At 35.5% G+C, this 20,284-nt stretch overlaps 1 protein-coding gene across 1 annotated transcript in view; it reads right to left on the bottom strand.

Annotated features, from left to right (window-relative positions):
- LOC137003320 (leucine-rich repeat and immunoglobulin-like domain-containing nogo receptor-interacting protein 3) overlaps positions 1-16,591 on the bottom strand; it is a 51,917-nt gene extending 35,326 nt beyond the window's left edge. Inside the window, exon 1 of the mRNA XM_067363433.1 lies at positions 16,510-16,591. The gene's annotated coding sequence lies outside the window, so the exon portion shown is untranslated. The remainder of the gene's footprint in view (positions 1-16,509) is intronic.
- Positions 16,592-20,284: the final 3,693 nt, after the last annotated feature.

Consider the following 20,284-nt stretch of genomic DNA (forward strand, 5'->3'; position numbering starts at 1 on the left):
AATATGATTTACTTTAATGCTATCAACATGTATATTTGTATAATTACTTATATTATGATATAGGATATGATATGACATTATATTTGGCCTTTTTAAAAAAAAAATATATATATATATATATGATTTACTTAAATGATATGAAAATTAATATTTCTATATAATATAATATAATATAATATAATATAATATAATATAATATAATATAATATAATATAATATAATATAATATAATATAATATAATATAATATAATATAATATAATATAATATAAAAATAGGCCCAATAGGATTTAATGTCATGGAAAAATATTATTTACAAAATTATAATATAATAAAAATATAATAGTATAATATAAACAAAGTAATATAATATAATAATACAAATATAAAATATAGGCCCAAATGATTTACGTTAATGCTATGAACATGTATAATATAATATAATATAATATAATATAATATAATATAATATAATATAATATAATATAATATAATATAATATAATATAATATAATATAATATAATATAATAATATTTTAAAAATAGGCCCAATATGATTTAATTTAATGTTGTGAAAAAATATTATTTACAAAATTATATTATAATAAAAATATAAACTAAATAAAATAATATTAATAAAATAACATTAATAATATAATATAATATAATATATAATATAATATAATATAATATAATATAATATAATATAATATAATATAATAAATATAATATAATATAATATAATATAATATAATATAATATAATATAATATAATATAATATAATATAATATAATATAATATAATAAAACCCACAAACTTTCATTTTGTATGAAAGAAGGCAAAAATTTTGTGGCAAAAATGTCAATATGTGGTTGAAACTTAAACTGCACAATTGGGGTTATGTCAAATAACTGTGATCAGATTGAATAACCATGATCAGATGATTAATCAATGGCGAAAGGCTTAACGTCAGGCATGTGCTTCAGAGGCCAAACACATACGAGCAGAGATGCATTTACACACGACAAGAAAAGCCTTGCATCACCACAGTAAAAAACACATCTGTCAGAGAGTGAACTACAGGTTCTCCAGAGAGAAATGACAGAATTACAGGACAAACTGTGTGTGCAGGACAGAGAGAGAGAGAGAGAGAGAGCGCACTTCCGCATGGATGAATCGTTCGTTTCTAAAACACAATTGAGCTGCATCATGTGCTCGACTGTGCATCAAACTAGTCAAAGGACTCACGCTCAGATCCACACCGGCCTCGCTTCAGAATAAACTCACATTTGACCATCTACAATATTTCAGTGTGAATTTAATGCAACTGCAACTCCCCAATATCTGGGGAACGGCAGAAAGTTTGGAAAAAATGTATGTTTTTGAAAGTATCTTCTGCTTATCAAGGCTGCATTTATTTGATCAAAAATACTGTAAAACTTGTGAAATATTATTACAATTTAAAATAACTGTTTTCTATGTCAATATATGTTAAAATAGAATTTATTCCTGTGATCAAAGCTGAATTTTCAGCATCATTCTAATACACTAAGGAATAAATTACATTTTCACATAGAAAAGAGTAATTAAAAAAAAAATCTTAATATTTCACAATATTCCTGTTTTTACTATATTTTTGATCAAATAAATGCAGCCTTGGTGACTTTCAAAAACATTTTTAAAAACAAATCAAAAATATTTACTTATTTTGACACTGTTTTATTTGAATTAATGATGGGACACTAACATTATTTAAAAAAAAAAATAGGCCCATGTGATTTATTTGAATGCTGTTAAAATATAATATAATAATAGAAATATAAAATATATGCCTAAATGATTTACTTTAATGTTATGAAGATGTATATTTATATAATTAATTATATTACATGATATGATATAAGATATGACATGACATTATATTTGTCCTTTTTTGAAATAATAAAATAAAATAAATTAACATAAAATATGATTTGCTTAAATTATATGAAAATTAATATAATATAATATAATATAATATAATATAATATAATATAATATAATATAATATAATATAATATAATATAATATAATATAATATAATATAATATAATATAATATAATATAATATAATATAATATAATAAAACCTACAAAAACTTTCATTTTGTAGGAAAGAAGGCAAAACTTTTGGTGGCAAAAATGGCAAATTTAACATTTTTAAAAACAAATCAAAATATTTTACTTATTTTGACACTGTTTTATTTGAATTAATGATGGGACACTATTTTTTTAAATAACATTATTTTAAAAAATAAGCCCATATGATTTACTTAAATGCTGTTAAAATTAACATAACATAACGTATGAAAGAAGGCAAAAATGAAGTGGCAAAATTCCAGTTTTTACTGTATTTTTGATCAAATAAATGCAGCATTGGTGACTTTCAAAGACATAAAAAATCTTATTTTTGACACTATTTTTACTCCGAAATTGTTTGTAAAATTCACAAAAAATACCAACGAAGTAATTAACAATGAATTAAACATGACATTTTGATGTAAAAAAAACTGAAATAGTCAGTCATTATATGGAAAAAAGCAGCATGCCGTGAACATCCTGATAAACGGCACCATTTGTCTCACACTTTGAGAAAGAAAACCTAACACGACATTAGGGTGAGTTTTCATTTTTGTGTGAATTATCACTAAAAAAATCAGCATGAAAGAGAAGTGCCATTCTTTTCTTCTCTATTGTACAGTATATCCGAGTGAAACGCTTCTCAAACAAGAACAAATGTAGATTTTACCTGTGGGGAATTGATTGGATGGTTGTGGTTTGCTATTGGTGGCTCTCATGTGAGTGACAGGTTGCCCCGCCCTCATCATCATCAGAGAAGAGATGGAGAAGATATTCTGATTCAAGATTACGAGAATTTAAATGATTTATCATTGATAATAAACACCGCAATATTCCATAAGAAAACAGAATTGTCAAATTTGATTTTTAAGAATACATTGCCTTGAATTCGTGTGAATGTTTTAGACTAGATTCTCTCCGTCTTTAATGTGTCGCTCTTCTCTTTCCCAGAGAAACGCCAGGCTGTTCCAGATCCTCCTCTGTGAGTCATGAATTTATGATGGGACTCAAACCCAGCTCTGATTCGGCGTCTTTGTCCCCTTCATGCATGCCGATGGTTCGCAATAAATAATTCAGAGGTTTTTCACTCAAAATTATGATCATGGAGTCTGTTCGTGGTGCCATTTGAGCTATTTTAAAGCAGAGATCCGTCACATCTGCTCTTTGTTTTACTGTAAGCGTCTGGATGAAGATGAGAGACGCTGCACAGGTGAAGAGGACGAGGCGCAGGTGAAGACGGGACGGAGCCTGAATGTGTTTGTGGGAGGCTGACATTACACATTTTCTGCAGAAATAAATCATAGAGGTTTGGGGTGAATTATCCCTTTAAGTATCATATTTTATAAATAAAGTAAGTCATCATGTTTAGTATGTCTGCTCACATCATCCTGAACTTTCACAGCAGTGTTTCTCTTGGAAACAGTTTCGCAGGTAACAGCGTCTGTACAGCATTTGTCTGTATGATGGAACGGCGCCAGCGTCTCTGTGCCAGTCGGGTTTCATTATACCCAACACTCCTGTTGCCATAGTAATTCACTATATGGCACCTCGCTGGCGTCTTTGATGAATCTCTGTCAAAGCGGCTCAGAATCGCTCACGATTATACGACTCACAACAGCATGTGCAAAACACACACACACTTCATCATCTACAGCTTCTCGAGAGTCTGACCCTCGTCTGCGTCTCAAGCAGCAGAGACTCTGAAACATTCGTGACAAAATGTTTCACACCCACTTTGAGTGACACAGAGATTAATGAGTCAAACAATGACTGTTAAAATATCACCCATCTGCTTTCACTAATGTGCATGAAATGTAATATATCAAGAAAATGCTCAGCAAGGCTGCATTTATTTGATCAAAAATACTGTAAAAATACTGAAATATTTTTACAATTTAAAACAGCTGTTTTCTATGTGAATATATAGTAAAGTGTAATTTATTCCTGTGATCAAAGCTGAATTTTCAGCATCATTACTCCAGTCTTCAGTGTCACATGATCCTTCAGAAATCATTCTGATATGATGATTTGCTGCTCAAGAGACATTTATGATTATTTTCAATGTTGAAAAAATGCTGTTAAAAACATTTGTAAACTGTGATGGATTAACGGATGACACAATTATACCTACTTTGAAATGCAATGCAAGTCACTTTGGATAAAAGTGTCAACATAAATGCAAACTTTTGAAACTAATATTTAAAATGTATAATCTCTGTGCTCAACATATTTGTTAAAGGATTAGTTCACTTCAGAATGAAAATTTCCTGATAATTTACTCTCCTCCATGTCATCCAAGATGTCTTTCTTTCTTCAGTGGAAAAGAAACTTAAGGAAAACATTCCAGGATTTTTCTCCATATAGTGGACTTCACTGGGGTTCAACGGGTTGAAGGTCCAAATGTCAGTTTCAAAGAGCTCTACATGATCCCAGACGAGGAATAAGAGTCTTATCTGGAGAAACCATCGGTCATTTTTGTGCCACGCATTACGTAATCACGTTGGAAAGGTCATGCGTGATGCATGACGTAGGCGGAAGTACCGATCCAGTGTTTACAAAGCAAAAGTGCAAAGACTAAGTCAAACAGCCTTTACAAAAAAAGGTAAAACATCAATTTCTGACGAGTTGGAGGTGAAAATGAGAGTTTTTTGCTCTACCGCCGTACTTCTGCCTACATCACGCGTGATCTTTCCAACATGATTATGTAATGCGTGGCACATCTCAGAGCAGTGCAAGACGAGCATTTATGCTTAAAAAGTATTAATTTCTATTTTTTTTTAGTAAATGTCCAATGTTTTCTCTAGATAAGACTCTTATTCCTCGTCTGGGATCATGTAGAGCTCTTTGAAACTGACATTTGGACCTTCAACCCGTTGAACCCCAGTGAAGTCCACTATATGGAGAAAAATCCTGGAATGTTTTCCTCAAAAACCTTCATTTCTTTTTGACTGGTCTTTAATAATGTTCTCAAAACGTTAGCACAAAAACATTATTTATACATCGTTCATAGAATGTTTTAGTTGGACGTCCGTTTTACATTTTTTAAATGTTACTGCTTGTTTTAGAACGTTCAGAGAACATTCAAAAGTAACATTCCCAGAATGTTTGCAGAATAGAATGTTCCTTTAAAGGGATAGTTCACCCAAAAATGTAAATAATGTCATTAATTACTCACCCTCATGCTGTTCCACACCCGTAAGACCTTCGTTCATCTTCAGAACACAAATTAAGATATTTTTGATGAAATCCGATGGCTCAGTGAGGCCTGCATAGCCAGCAATGACATTTCCTCTCTCAAGATCCATTAATGTACTAAAAACATATTTAAATCAGTTCATGTGAGTACAGTGGTTCAATATTAATATTATAAAGTGACGAGAATATTTTTGGTGCGCCAAAAAACGAAATAACGACTTATTAAGTGATGGCCGATTTCAAAACACTGCTTCAGGAAGCTTTGGAGCGTTATGAATCAGAGTGTCAAATCCTGATTCGGATCACGTGTCAAACTGCAGAAATCACGTGACATTGGCGCTCCGAACCGCTGATTCGACACAAAAGATTCATAATGTTTCTGGTGTGGAACGGCATGAGGGTGAGTAATAAATGACATTGTTTTCATTTTTGGCTGAACTAACCCTTTAACATTCACAAAACCAAAAAAGTTTCAGAGGACATTTACTGTCTCTCTCAAACTGAGCACAGGACAGTTATTGATGAAGCTGTGGAGCGGCTGGACGGACGTTTCTCAAGAATTAATTGTCTAATTAATGTAATTTATTGTCCACCTGAGCCTTAATCAGGAGCCGATAGGAAGCTGATAGTGAGGAACAGGCAATGTTTGGAACTGAATACTCGTGTACTGCAATACTGCAAAATCGTTAATTACCGCATCACGTTTAATTCACATGGTTAAAGAAAGTCTGCAGGGTTACTGAATGAAGTCTGTTCTCAGGTTCTGTACAGTTTCCTGAAAGGACGGAAAGTAATTTTGATACGAGACCAAAATTCCGGCCCTTCTAATGCCAGTCGAGCTATTTCAGGTGGGTAATCAAACTTTAATCAATTTAATAAATCTTGCAGACATAAACCCTGGATTCAACCCATAACATGAACACGGGTCTGTAATTTCCTCTGCATCGATCGAGGGCCGCACAGCAGCTGCTCGTTTGATCTGTAAATCATTAATTAAAATGCAATATTGATAAGAGCCATGTGACAGTTTGAGATTGCGTCCGGATTTACAGCCGGGCATCGAGAGAGAGGGTCATTTACAACTCTAACATCTGTTTCAGGAATCTAAAAAAAGTTCTATTTTATATGACACTGTGTCTAAAACACACACAATCTCCAAGAATATGTGAAGAAACTTCAAGAAGTACGTGTTGTATCAAATGCATCTTTAAAAAGATGTAATAATTTAATGATTTAACGGTGGATTTGTGAATTCAGATGAATGTTTGATCTGAATCAGATGCGCTCCATCAACAGCTTCGGGTTCCAGATGGAGAAACTTTAAGAAGGTTTAGGATGAAGTTCAGACTCAAGAGCTTCAGGAGGAGCTTTAACTGCATCTTGATGTTGGTGCTCAGACAGTAAAATGGCCATCCATCCATCCATCCATCCATTAAAACATCCGTCTATCCATCCATCCATCCATCCCTCCATCCATCATTCTATCTTTCTAACCATCCATCCATCCATCCATCCATCCGTCCATCTGTCCATCTACATATCCATCCATCCATCCATTAAAACATCCGTCTATCCATCCATCATTCTATCTTTCTAACCATCCATCCATCCGTCCATCTGTCCATCTACATATCCATCCATCCATTAAAACATCCGTCTATCCATCCATCCATCCATCCATCCATCCCTCCATCCGTCATTCTATCTTTCTAACCATCCATCCATCCGTCCATCTGTCCATCTACATATCCATCCATCCATTAAAACATCCGTCTATCCATCCATCCATCCATCCATCCATCCATCCCTCCATCCATCATTCTATCTTTCTAACCATCCATCCATCCGTCCATCTGTCCATCTACATATCCATCCATCCATTAAAACATCCGTCTATCCATCCATCCATCCATCCATCCATCCCTCCATCCGTCATTCTATCTTTCTAACCATCCATCCATCCATCCGTCCATCTGTCCATCTACATATCCATCCATCCATCCATTAAAACATCCATCTATCCATCCATCCATCCCTCCATCCATCATTCTATCTTTCTAACCACCCATCCATCCATCCATCCATCCATTAAAACATCCGTCTATCCATCCATCCATCCATCCATCCCTCATCCATCATTCTATCTTTCTAACCATCCATCCATCCATCCGTCCATCTGTCCATCTACATATCCATCCATCCATCCATCCGTCCATCTGTCCATCTACATATCCATCCATCCATCCATTAAAACATCCATCTATCCATCCATCCATCCATTCCTCCATCCATCATTCTATCTTTCTAACCATCCATCCATCCATCCGTCCATCTGTCCATCTACATATCCATCCATCCATCTTTCTATCCATCCATCCATCCATCCATTAAAACATCCGTCTATCCATCCATCCATCCATCCATCCACCCATCCATCCCTCCATCCATCATTCTATCTTTCTAACCATCCATCCATCAGTCCATCTGTCCATCTACATATCCATCCATCCATCCATTAAAACATCCGTCTATCCATCCATCCATCCATCCATCCGTCCATCTGTCCATCTACATATCCATCCATCCATCTTTCTATCCATCCATCCATCCATTCATTGCCTATCATCCATCTGTCCATCTTTCTATCCATCATACATCCATCATTCTATCTTTCTATCTATCCATCCATCCATCCATCTATCCATCCATCTATCATTCTTTCTATCAATCCATCCATCCATCTATTCGTTTATCATCCATCCATCCATCTGTCCATCCATCCATCCATCTATTGTCTATTATCCATCTGTCCATCTTTCTATCCATCATCCATCCATCATTCTATCTTTCTATCTATCTATCCATCCATCCATCTGTCCATCTATCCATCCATCTATCATTCTTTCTATCCATCCATCCATCCATCCATCTGTATATCCATCCATCCATCCATCTATTTGTTTATCATCCATCCATCTATCATTCTTTCTATCCATCATCCATCCATCATTCTATCTTTCTATCTATCTATCTATCTATCTATCTATCTATCTATCTATCTATCTATCTATCTATCTATCTATCCATCCATCCATCTGTCCATCTATCCATCCATCTATCATTCTTTCTATCCATCCATCCATCTGTCTATCCATCCATCTATTCGTTTATCATCCATCCATCCATCTGTCCATCCATCCATCCATCTATTGTCTATCATCCATCTATCCATCTTTCTATCCATCATCCATCCATCATTCTATCTTTCTATCTATCTATCATCCATCCATCTGTCCATCTATCCATCCATCTATCATTCTTTCTATCCATCCATCTGTCTATCCATCCATCCATCCATCCATCTATTTGTTTATCATCCATCCATCATTCTTTCTATCCATCCATCCATCCATCCATCCATCCATCTATCTGTCTATCCATCCATCTATTCGTTTATCATCCATCCATCCATCTGACCATCTATCCATCCATCTATCATTCTTTCTATCCATCCATCCATCTGTCTATCCATCCATCCATCCATCCATCCATCCATCCATCTATTCGTTTATCATCCATCCAACTATCATTCTTTCTATCCATCTATCCATCCATCCATCTATCTGTCTACCCATCCATCTATTCGTTTATCATCCATCCATCCATCTGACCATCTATCCATCCATCTATCATTTTTTCTATCCATCCATCATCCATCTGTCCATCCATTCATCCATTCATCGTCTATCTGTCTATATAATTCCTTTTCCTTACATTGCAATTCAGATTTCTGTTTGCTACCTCAAATCAAATTCGATTTAAATTCAGGAATCGTACTGGAATTCAAAAAGGCATTCTCAGTTCAGTTCTGAATTTCCACACGAGTGGATTTAACTCATGAAGATAGACGTTGTGCGTCTCCAGCTGTCTGAGAGAGATTAATGCTAGCAGATCCAAACCAGATCTCATGGTTTAACCTTCACGCTACCGTCATAATCACCTCAGAGCAACACGAGGACTCTTGTGTGAATTTTCCTCAGCACTTAAATGAATCACTAATGTAATTATCTCATAAACAAGTACAGCCGCCCTCAGTGATGTCCAGAAGAGATGAACGATGATTGCAGTTTTCACCCAGAAGCTCAGTTTATATTTGTCTTAGGGTTGAAGAGATCGAGTGAGAAACCTGTTGGACTTTACTTGTTAAACAGACATGCGTATCCATCTCTTTAATGAAGTTATTGCCACAATAAGCTTTAGGGTGCACTGATATGATTTTAATTCAATTTAGCCTTCGGTAATAAATCTGTCTTTCTCTTTGTTCATCGTTCATGTCTGCTGTGTTGGGCAAGAGCAAAAGTTCTACAATACTAGAATTAAAATCAAAAGTTTGGGGTTGTTAAGATTTTTGAAAGTCTCTTCTGCTCAGCAAGGCTGCATTTATTGAATCAAAAATACAGTAAAAATTGTGAAATATTATTCCAATTTTAAACATCAGTTTTCTATGTGAATATATAGTAAAGTGTAATTTATTCCTGTGATCAAAGCTGAATTTTCAGCATCATTACTCCAGTCTTCAGTGTCACATGATCCTTGAGAAATCATTCTAACATGATGATTTTTTGCTCAAGAAACATTTATGATTATTATCAATGTTGAAAAGAGTTGAAATGGTTTTCAGGATTCTTTGATGAATAGAAAGTTCAAAAGAACAGAATTTATTTGAAATAGAATCTACTGTAACATTATAAATGTCTTTACTGTAATTTTTTCAATTTAATGTGTCTTATTATTATGATTAGATTAGTTTATCCTGTGAGCAAAAGTGCCAGAGATAATGTGAGTAACATTCAGCTGACTTTAAAAAGTACCTGCGTCCTTGCATAAAACTTTTTAACAAGGAAAAATGCACCTTTAAGTTAAACTGCTAATACTCTTTCTGTGGTCTATTAGCCAGATTTTTTTTTTCCAAAATGACTTATGATTCATAAAGCCGGTCTCCCTTTGTCTCATCAGTCAGATATGGTCTCTAGCAGACAGTCTTTGTCTTTTAATAGATATCTCATAATTCTACATGTCTGTTCTTTTATTCTGGAATGAATTCTAATGAGATGAGGATGTCAGAGGTGCCACACTTCTGTTCAACACTGCTGCTGCCGAATCACACTGTTTAACATGCAGTTTTTACAAAAAATAAATAAATAAACATTTCTTCCAGTAACATCATATGCATTTTTTGAACCCTTTACTACAAAAAATAAATAAATAAATAAAAAATGCTGATGTGATTTGGAACAATGACTTTGGCAGGAATGAAAACTATAACAAATGCAATCTCTTTAATATCTCAGTTGTTTCTCCTAGACCAGGGTTTCCCAAACTGGGGTTTGTTAGAGTATGAAATTATTTGAATGATAAAAAATGCAGAAGTAAAATAATTGGGGCTAAGCACAAAAAGCATGATGAGATATTCAAGCATGGCTGGGAGCATCAGACCGACTGTAGCAATGAGTAATTAAAAACATTTTTAGATTATTTTAGTCAAAACGGCTGAAAACTCGTTATATGATTTAATTGTTTATGACTTTTGACCAATAGATAGCAATGACACATAAAAAGTTTGGTGTCAATATGCCAGAGCACTGCAGAGTTACAGCCTCAAAATCAGCTTGGCATTATGCCACAACATTTGTTAATGTGTTATTTGAAAACTTATGTATTTGAAAAGCAGGTTTTCAAAGAAATTCAAAATGGCAGACAACAATTTCGACCAAACATGGTATAATTGGCATCATGGTATGACTCAGGGAATCCATCAAACCACTTTCATTAAAATAGGCAAAACTTATCAAAAGATATTAGCATAAGTTCCAAGCCAAAAAAAGCAATTTTTGCATAGCTCCTGACCAGTAGGTGGCACTGTGCCGAAACACTGCAAGTAGCTTCAAGTCATGCTTGTGATGTCATGTTCCAAGTTTGGTCTGCATATGCTAAGGCATTGCGGAAATACATCCATTTTGATGTGCTCTTCATCAAATTTGCGTTATTCGAGAATGGTTTGATTTATCAAAACATAATGATGGAAAAATTAAGCTTTGCAAAACACAGAGGCTATCATAAAGAGGTTCATTACTTGAAGCTTTTCAACAAGGTTCACAAAAAGTGGGAAAAGCTGCCTTTGTGTCGAAGATAATAATTTAATAATTCAGTTTGTGCAATGAAAACCGTATAAAGCAGAGAAAAGTCTTTCACATGTCATTGTACTTACACAATGTGTGAATAAATGAGTCTGTGAATACATTTGTGGAGAAAACAGGCAAGGCTCATGTAGGCATATATGATCAAAATAAGAAGATTATCGTGGAATGGTCAGTTGAAATACTGGGAATGAATACAAACTGAACATGAATAAAACTACACATGTAAATATTTATTCGTATTATGATTTATTCTTTTCAACAAAGTGAATGACACTTCAAACTGCGAAAAGGGTTCGCATTATTTGAATCAACGTGGTTGTGTGCATCACAGATTATACTGATGATACCTTTTTTTAGCCAGCATGGTCTAAAAATGACACGAGCCATTTTTGGTGTAAATCGTGTAGGGCGAGTTTGAAAAGTTTTTGGGAAATTTTAAAATGGTGGAAAGATTTTCATGACGGAAAATTACGGTGGAGCCAGAGGGATTGAGTTAGGGACTCCAAAATTGTAATGCCTAATGTTCAGCCTGTCCTCTATCTCTGTGCCAAATTTCATAATTTTCCCACAAACAGTTCTGTGGAAGTAAGAATAATAATTAGAACACTAACGAATACACCTTCGGTGCTTGGCCCCTACTAACAATTACTAAAAAAGAGGAAATATTTTATTTGTTTATCTGCATGTCATGTTAACAACATCAGAGAATCGTAAACATGTAAATGTGTTGATAAATTATTGAAATTATTGAAAAAAGAATCCAAAGACTGCATTCAAAAGCAATCAAGGCTATCTCAAACGATCTGAGCCGCACCGCATTCATTTTACAGCTCTATACTCTTACTGAATAACAACACATTTGTATTTTTCTCCTGAGGAATTTTAAATGAATACTTAACTAAGAACTCCATTAAGTTCCCTGAGCTTTTAAAGAGCAACCTTTGAGCCATAAAATTTCCCTCTGGGAGCATTTAGGGAACAAAACAAATAAAAACACCATTGTGTGCGCAGAGTCTTAATTATGTGGATCCACTCCGCTAACAAAAGGGGAAACTTCCAAAAACACATGGAATGACACACATTTCCTGTTGTTACTTCGTTTCCTCGTCAAATGTGTTCCGTTTCTCATTACTTCATTCTGCACAATCAAATAGTAAAAACAGACGGCAGCGCTGATTTGGGTTCGTTAGAGGAGCGTTCATTACCTCTGATGCCAAACCGGTGTGGATACAGGGACCCTGCCTTTCCGTGATAGGAAATTCACAACATTAAACATGTAAAAGGTGTAAAACTGGTACTATAAAGTCACCATGAAATCAAAACTGACCACTCTTATTTTTATGGAATATTGCGGTATATAATCCAAATTAATTATCGTGCATATTATTGTTTAACTTCATGTGTCTCGTAATCTTGAATTAGAATATCTTCTCCCTCTTGCAGCGACATCATCTCTTCTCTGATGATGATGAGGGCGGGGCAACCTGTCACTCACATGAGATCCACCAATGGCAAACCACAACCATCCAATCAATTCCCCACAGATAAAATCAAGCCCCGCCCTACATTTGTTCTTGTTTGAGAAGCGTTTCACTCTGTACATCACAGTAAGGAGGAAAAGCCTTTCACTTCTCACATTTCATTTAAAATGTAATGTGCATCTGTGTGATTTTCTCACCTATTTGAGGAATCATTCATGGTGTAGTTCAAGGTTAGTGGTTTGTTCGTTCGCCGCCGAGTATGAGCAACAGTAACAGTGACGCTAGTCTTAGATAACAGCACTAATGCTGCTCATTTAAAATTCAATGTACGCCTAACATATGCAAATGAGCACTTAATCAAAAGGAAGCATCCTCTGCAGTCTGATCAGCACAAACAATGCATTTATTCTAATTCACTGGTTTTAATCATAACTGTCAACCCGGTGGATCAGCTAATGTGCCATTCTGCCATAATCAAGATTATTTTGTTGCTTCTGTTCGGCTCCTTTGCTTGATTAACAGAGAAACCAAATGGCCAGAGTGATTATATTCCTGATGAACGAAGCCGTCTGATTCACCTTCACATGGACACGGGAAACAGAATGAAGCGAACATGCATGCCATGTATATTATAGCTTCATTTCTCTCTCTCTTTCCATCTCTCTCCATGCTCCGTCTTTCTCACGTTCTCGTTGGCGGTTTGAGATTGTAGCCTGTTTAAAACCCTCATGGCCCCGGGCAACACGGTAACGCGCCTGTCAGAAGCACTTTCTGTTATAATGGCCTGGACTTAACACGCTGTACACACACACACACACACATACACACACACATATATATATATATATATATATATATATATATACACATAAGCTTATTTCATATTCTGTTTTTGCCTGGTTTTACCATACAGATACCAACAGCTACGTCCCTAAACCTAGTATTGCACAGAAGAGACAATCCCAGAATGCCAGAATAGAACATCTATAAAATTATGACTCAGGTAATATCATATGTGTCAAAAGAGATTTGTTTTATAATTCTAAACTCTTACTCAATGACAAATATTGACTCATTTGTGTCTGTTTTTATTTCACCAGAGGAATTTTTGGCATCTGAGACAAAGATGATATCTAATTGAAACCTAACTGAGATCTGCCAAATTTGAAACACAAGTCTCAGAGCAATAAAATGCGTCTCAGATTATATCTTTTATTTGGGGGTGTTTTCTCCAAGGGAGCGGTCGGACAGCGGCTAGAAAATTAATCAACAGTACAAAAATACAGCAAAACAAATATTACAAAAAAACGAGACTGAATAGTCCAACACCAGCGAATATGCTGCGTTCACAACAAATCGGAAATTTCCAACTTCCCACTTTGTGATTAAGAGCTTGTCGCATTCAAGTGGTTTGTTGTTGGAAAATTTGAATTATTCGTACTTATTTCTTGGGGAAATCTTATTAAAGCCAAAGTGTATTGAAGCTATTTAATCAATATCCAACGGATTTTGAATAAAGTGTAGCAATTCATTTGTTGACAACCATATAAACACGAGCAATCTAGATAAATCAGCTTGCTGACGATTCTGCAATTTTGGACAAATTTGCTTTAGCACCAAAATGGCTTTGTGCACATATGCGACGTCAAGCATACGGATCTTGGTTGATCCATATGGATCAGGCACCACGGTTTGAAATACACGTGATCCTCAGAGTTTAACCATAATAGAGCGAAAGTTTATCATTTGCATATGTTTTAGGTTGTGTCAGTTTAAACATTCAAGTGATTTTAAACCATTCGAGTGAAAGAGAACTCAATTCTGAACTCACAGGCTGTTTCTGTGCGCGCACACACACACACGAACACCGAATTCAGTCCTCTTCCACGTCTATTTGTGCGTGAACGGACACATACATGCAAATTTATGTCAAAATGCCCGTCTCGGCGAGTATCCTCATAAACACAGATGCTAATGGCTTACGCAAACGTAAACAATTGAGAAAGAAAACGGATGTGTAACAGTATATTGGATCCGTGCATTCACTCTTAAAGTGACAGCAGCTTAATAAAACTGCTGCTTTCTGTCATTAATGATAATCAAACGACAAAATACAAAGAGAAAATCACTTTTGTAGCTTTAACAAAGATTAACTATATTGAATTTATACAGTGAAGACTATGCAGTGTTATTTTTGCATTTGATTTCTGTAACTGAATACTGTTAAACTTTACTGAAAAATATAAAGCACTGTTTATTTCATTTGTATCTTTGTTCTATATATATCTGTGCTTATAATGTGTTTATTATTTCCTATGCAGATTCACTCCACTACAAAATTACCCCAATCATTCTAGAATCATTATTCTTTCCAAATAGAGCTATTCAAGTCATCTGCTGAAATTTACATATTGCAATATATACTGCAGAAAAACAAAATCGATATTGTGCATTTTCAATATCATGCAACTCTAAAATTCAAGCTATTTTTGCTGTGTATAAAACATACAATATGCTTCAAATGGTTATTCATATATATATATATATATAAATATGGTCTTTAATGGCAAGACAAGGCGATGTAGCTGTTGTGGAAAAAACTAATAAAGAATAGCAGTTGCAGAAGCAATCGTTCTCCACACATGTTTAAAGTCGGAAACTCTAAAAGAGTAAATATGACTTGCTTTCATGTCCAAGTTCCAACTAGGAAACTCATATTTACGATCAATCTGATAGCATGTGAAAAAAAGCATTAAATCATACTATGAGCATGAAGGAGGAACATTTCGCCTAAAGCACATTACAATACAAACTGCTTCAAAGCCGCTTTACAGTAAAAATCAGTGTGTCTCAAATAATCACTCACATGGATTACACTGTTCTATATTCCTTTAATGTGGAAACTAAATGTATAAATATTTTAATAAATTATGAATACACATACTGGACTAAAAATCCCCAAAGCAGAAAAGATAAATGCTTACAAGACATATTAATACTAACACACACTATGAGACTAATTTTATTCAGTTCGGCTTTTCATCTTCATCTATATTGATTTTTATCTTTTTTTATAGTTTATTCTCAGCATAAGCCTATTTGTTGGCACCATTCCACATGAGTTAGTGTGAAAATTAATTTTGCGTCAATACAATCTGGTGATGAAATGTGTGCCGCGCGACAACCTTCTGTTTCGTTTGCTTTTGTTCTTATTTCTAGAAACTGAGACAGACTCTTCTTCAATATAGTGTCTCAAAGCAAATAAAGCCATGATACAGGACTGAACAACATCACACAGCCTGGATGAGAGTCGGCTCACTTTATCCAAACAAAACTTTCAATGTTTCCTCAGCATCCAGGATGAAAGCGACACGCAAAGAAGAACCTCCAGCTGATGTTGCATAACCTCAGTGTTTTCAGCCCACGCGCTCCACAGGTAGTGCGGCTCCAGGGTTCACCTGTTCTCCCCCTGTGTGTATTAGTGTGTGTCAGTGTGTGTCTGTGAAGTTCACTCACCCAGGTCTGGAGTGAGACGGCTGCGTCCTCATCTGTCTGTCCGTGAGCGTGCGCGTCTCTCCTCGTCTCCTGCTCGCCGTCACCTTCTCCTGTCTGTCCATAAGTCACACGACCGCGTCCATACGTGTCCTCAAGCCCGAGAGTGTGTGTGTGTGTGTGTGTGTGTGAGCTGTTTACCTCTCAGCTGCTGGCATCAGAAACGCCGAACACATACAATCCTCTTCCTCCACACGCACGATCAGAGATGCTCTTCCAGAGTGTGTCAGCGCGCGCACTCGCTCGCGTGCTGGTGTGTGAGAGAGACAGAACACACACTGTCTCTGGCGCTGTCTATCTGCTGCTGTTTGGTTTCGCTGCTGCTGACACACACTCAGGGCGCGTCTCGCAAGTGCAGCACTGGAGCAAAAACGTAGCGTCGCTAAGGGATCGTGATAATTCAATTACATTCCGTGCAATTCATGTTTTTTGTTTATAGCAGTTTTTACAATACATATAGTTTTATAGAAAGATGCAATACATGTGATAAACATTTTGACATTTTATGAATTCAAAAAGTATTTTAAAGGTGTGCTTGATTATGATTTGACTTTTTTAACTTTAGTTAGTGTGTAATGTTGCTGTTTGCGCATAAACAACACATGCAAAGTTACGACGCTCAAAGTTCAATGCAAAGAGAGATATTTTCTTTAAAAGAATTTGCTGTTTAAATGGCTGGTAGGGACTACAATGAGCTTCTTCCTGGGTTAGTGACATCACAAACCCTAAAATGTACATAAACCCCGCCCCCGAGAACACGCAACAAAGGGGGCGGGGCCATGTTGGGCTGCTTTAGAGAAGAGGAAGAGTTGTTTTTGTAAATGCCGTCATTTCACGCCGGACTGCTTCACAAACGAGGGTCAATTCAACACAAAAGATGAACATGACGGCACATGCTAGTGGATGAGTTGAATCAACTCCACAGCAACTACATCAATTTATCCACTAACCATTCAGAAACGTCTAAAAGTTGTAACTTCTTCCTGAGTCTCTCCATCAGTTTGAACAATGTAAGGCTGAACACTTTCCTCATTTTGGCTGCGTGAGATTCTCCAGCTTTGTTGTTGTTGAGCTGTTAAAGCTCCGCCTTCTTCTGGAAAGGGGGCGGGAGCAGCAGCTCATTTGCATTTAAAGGGACACACACAAAAACGGCGTGTTTTTGCTCACACCCAAATAGGGGCAAATTTGACAAGCTATAATAAATGATCTGTGGGGGATTTTGAGCTGAAACTTCACACACACATTCTGGAGACACCAGAGACTTATATTACATCTTGTGAAAGGAGCATTATAGATCCCTTTTAATATGATGCTAAGCAATTGCAATTGTATTTTGGGTGGTGGCTTATGGAGGACTATAGCAATTTGACACTGAATTACAGCCCAAGATTGGCCCAAAAGCTGCTTGATGAAAGTAACCAGATCCATGCCTGAAGCAGACCAAAACTTATCCACATCATCTTCCATGTCCCCATAATTCAGCCATAACTGGCCCAAAACTACCCAGATGTCAGCCAGAAAAAGGTCAGATTGCAACCAACTTTACCCCTGAACTGAGCCAGAAAACAGCCTTAATTTCAACAGCTAATCCCAGCTAAAAATTGCCATTAAGTTATGAAAACGTAATTTCTTAATGCTTTTAAATGTTCAAAACGTCCTGTTTTTTTAATGTATTAAGAACGTTTTTCTTGGTTGAACATTAGAGGAACATTCCATTTTATCATTTTGAAAATGTTATGAAAACATTATTTCTGGATGTTTTCTAAATGTCCAGGTTTTTAAATGTCTTAAGAATGTTTTCTCTCTACATTATGAGAACATCCATCAAGCACAAATTAAATCGTTCCATAAACGCTGTTCCTAGAACGTTTTACCACAACATTATAAAAACATTCAGCAAATAATAACATTATAAGGATGTTCCTAGAATGTTATTCTAAGAACGTTTTCTCTCAACATTATGAGAGCGTATACTAACTATTAATAACATTATAAGAACGTTCCATAACATTACTTTAAGAACATTTTGCCCATACATTTACATAACATTTAAAGAACGTTAGTGAAAGTTATGGGAACGTTCCCAGTTAGCTGGGATAATACTTAAGAGACACACTGTAAGTGTCTCAAAAAAAAGTAATAAAGTTGCTAGGGTGTTCAAAGTGTTTTTAGAACAATGCTATCCAACTTATTTTTAATGTAAGAGCAGGAGCTTCCGTATAAGACTATAATGGGAACGTTAATTTTTAGTTCCAACTAAAAAGTTCCAACTAAAAAGTTTCAGGTAAAAAGTTCCATGAACAATGTATAAACAACATTATTAAAGACCAGATAACTTCGAACAAACATTCTATTCATGTTTCTTTGATCATAACTTGGAAAAAATCTTGCTAGTTCTGAATGTTCTCTGTTATCATATTTTAATTTATTATTGTAGGCATAAACAAACTGTTGTGTTTCGCAGATACTTCACTTTGTCATTCGTCTAGTTATTTACCTGTAGAGGCTAATTAATGAATTGTTAGTCTAACACATTCACAGAAAGTGCAAAATAAGGTGGATAATATGGTAGTAAAAGAGTAAAATACGACTTGAGAGGGCTTTCGTGACCAATTTCCCCCCTAGGAAACTCGTATTTACGATCATTCTGTGAATAAAGCATTCAATCATACTGTGAGCATGAAGGAGGAACTGAGAAATATATGAATAAAATTAGACAAGGACAATCAAAAGAGCCGATTTCTAAGTCTCCAGACAGTCTGTTCAATATGTTTTTAGGTTCAATCACCCTCATTTTCACAACCCATAATTTTTGCACATGAATTTTCTGTATTTCTAATGTTTATGTGTCACTTTCAGACTTATTTTCACTGGCGTCACATTAAATATATGTCTGTCTATCCAGAAAAAGGCCCATTACAGGGTCAAAGGTACAACTTTATTTTCCTGGTGTTGTGATAATAGTGCACCTTACTCAAAAGAAAAAGAAAAAAAAGATATTTCATCAAAATACAATAGCTTGCTCCATCTCTAAATGTAGACATTTTTGAATAATGTTCATTTTAGTCACAAATCTATTTAACCCATATTCCATGCAGCTTTTCTAAACTGTTGTAAATACAGTAATTTAATGCTGATTAATTTAACAGAAAAAAAGAAGCTTTACCACTGGCATCTTGACCTTCAGACACAATAAAAATATCAAATCAGGTCGCTGAATATCTGAACTCAATGACACATGTAATCTTATTTAGAGATGCTTTATAAATAAATTCACCACATTCATTTTTGTTGCACAGACACAAAATGCTTTTTCACGTTGCCTTAAAAATGCTCTGTTGTATTTCACATTCATGCACATAAATGCATCCTTTAAGGCTGGAGAAGAGCTTGTGCAGCTCTATAGGAGAATCTGTGCGTCTGTGATTCTGTGCATGAAACAGCAGCACAGAACGAGTCTCTGAGGGAGGTGGACCGAGCGCGTTAACATTGTAATTGGATTTCACTTCAGCTGCCACTAAAAGCTTGCTCTGTGTGTGTGTGTGTGTGTGTGTGTGTGTGTGCACCGCAGTGCTTCTCTGTAAATCTTCCCATTCAAATCGTCTCAAAAGGCAACGGAACAGAAGTAAAGGCTTTAGCAGTCTTCAACATTTACTGTTTTCTGACTAGACTTGTGGAGTCGGAAGCAAAAGATGCTGCACAAATTAATGAGTAGCTCATGCAAGAATTAAAATGTGCC

Source organism: Chanodichthys erythropterus, chromosome 16, assembly GCF_024489055.1.
Source record: "Chanodichthys erythropterus isolate Z2021 chromosome 16, ASM2448905v1, whole genome shotgun sequence".
Classification (NCBI taxonomy): domain Eukaryota; kingdom Metazoa; phylum Chordata; class Actinopteri; order Cypriniformes; family Xenocyprididae; genus Chanodichthys; species Chanodichthys erythropterus.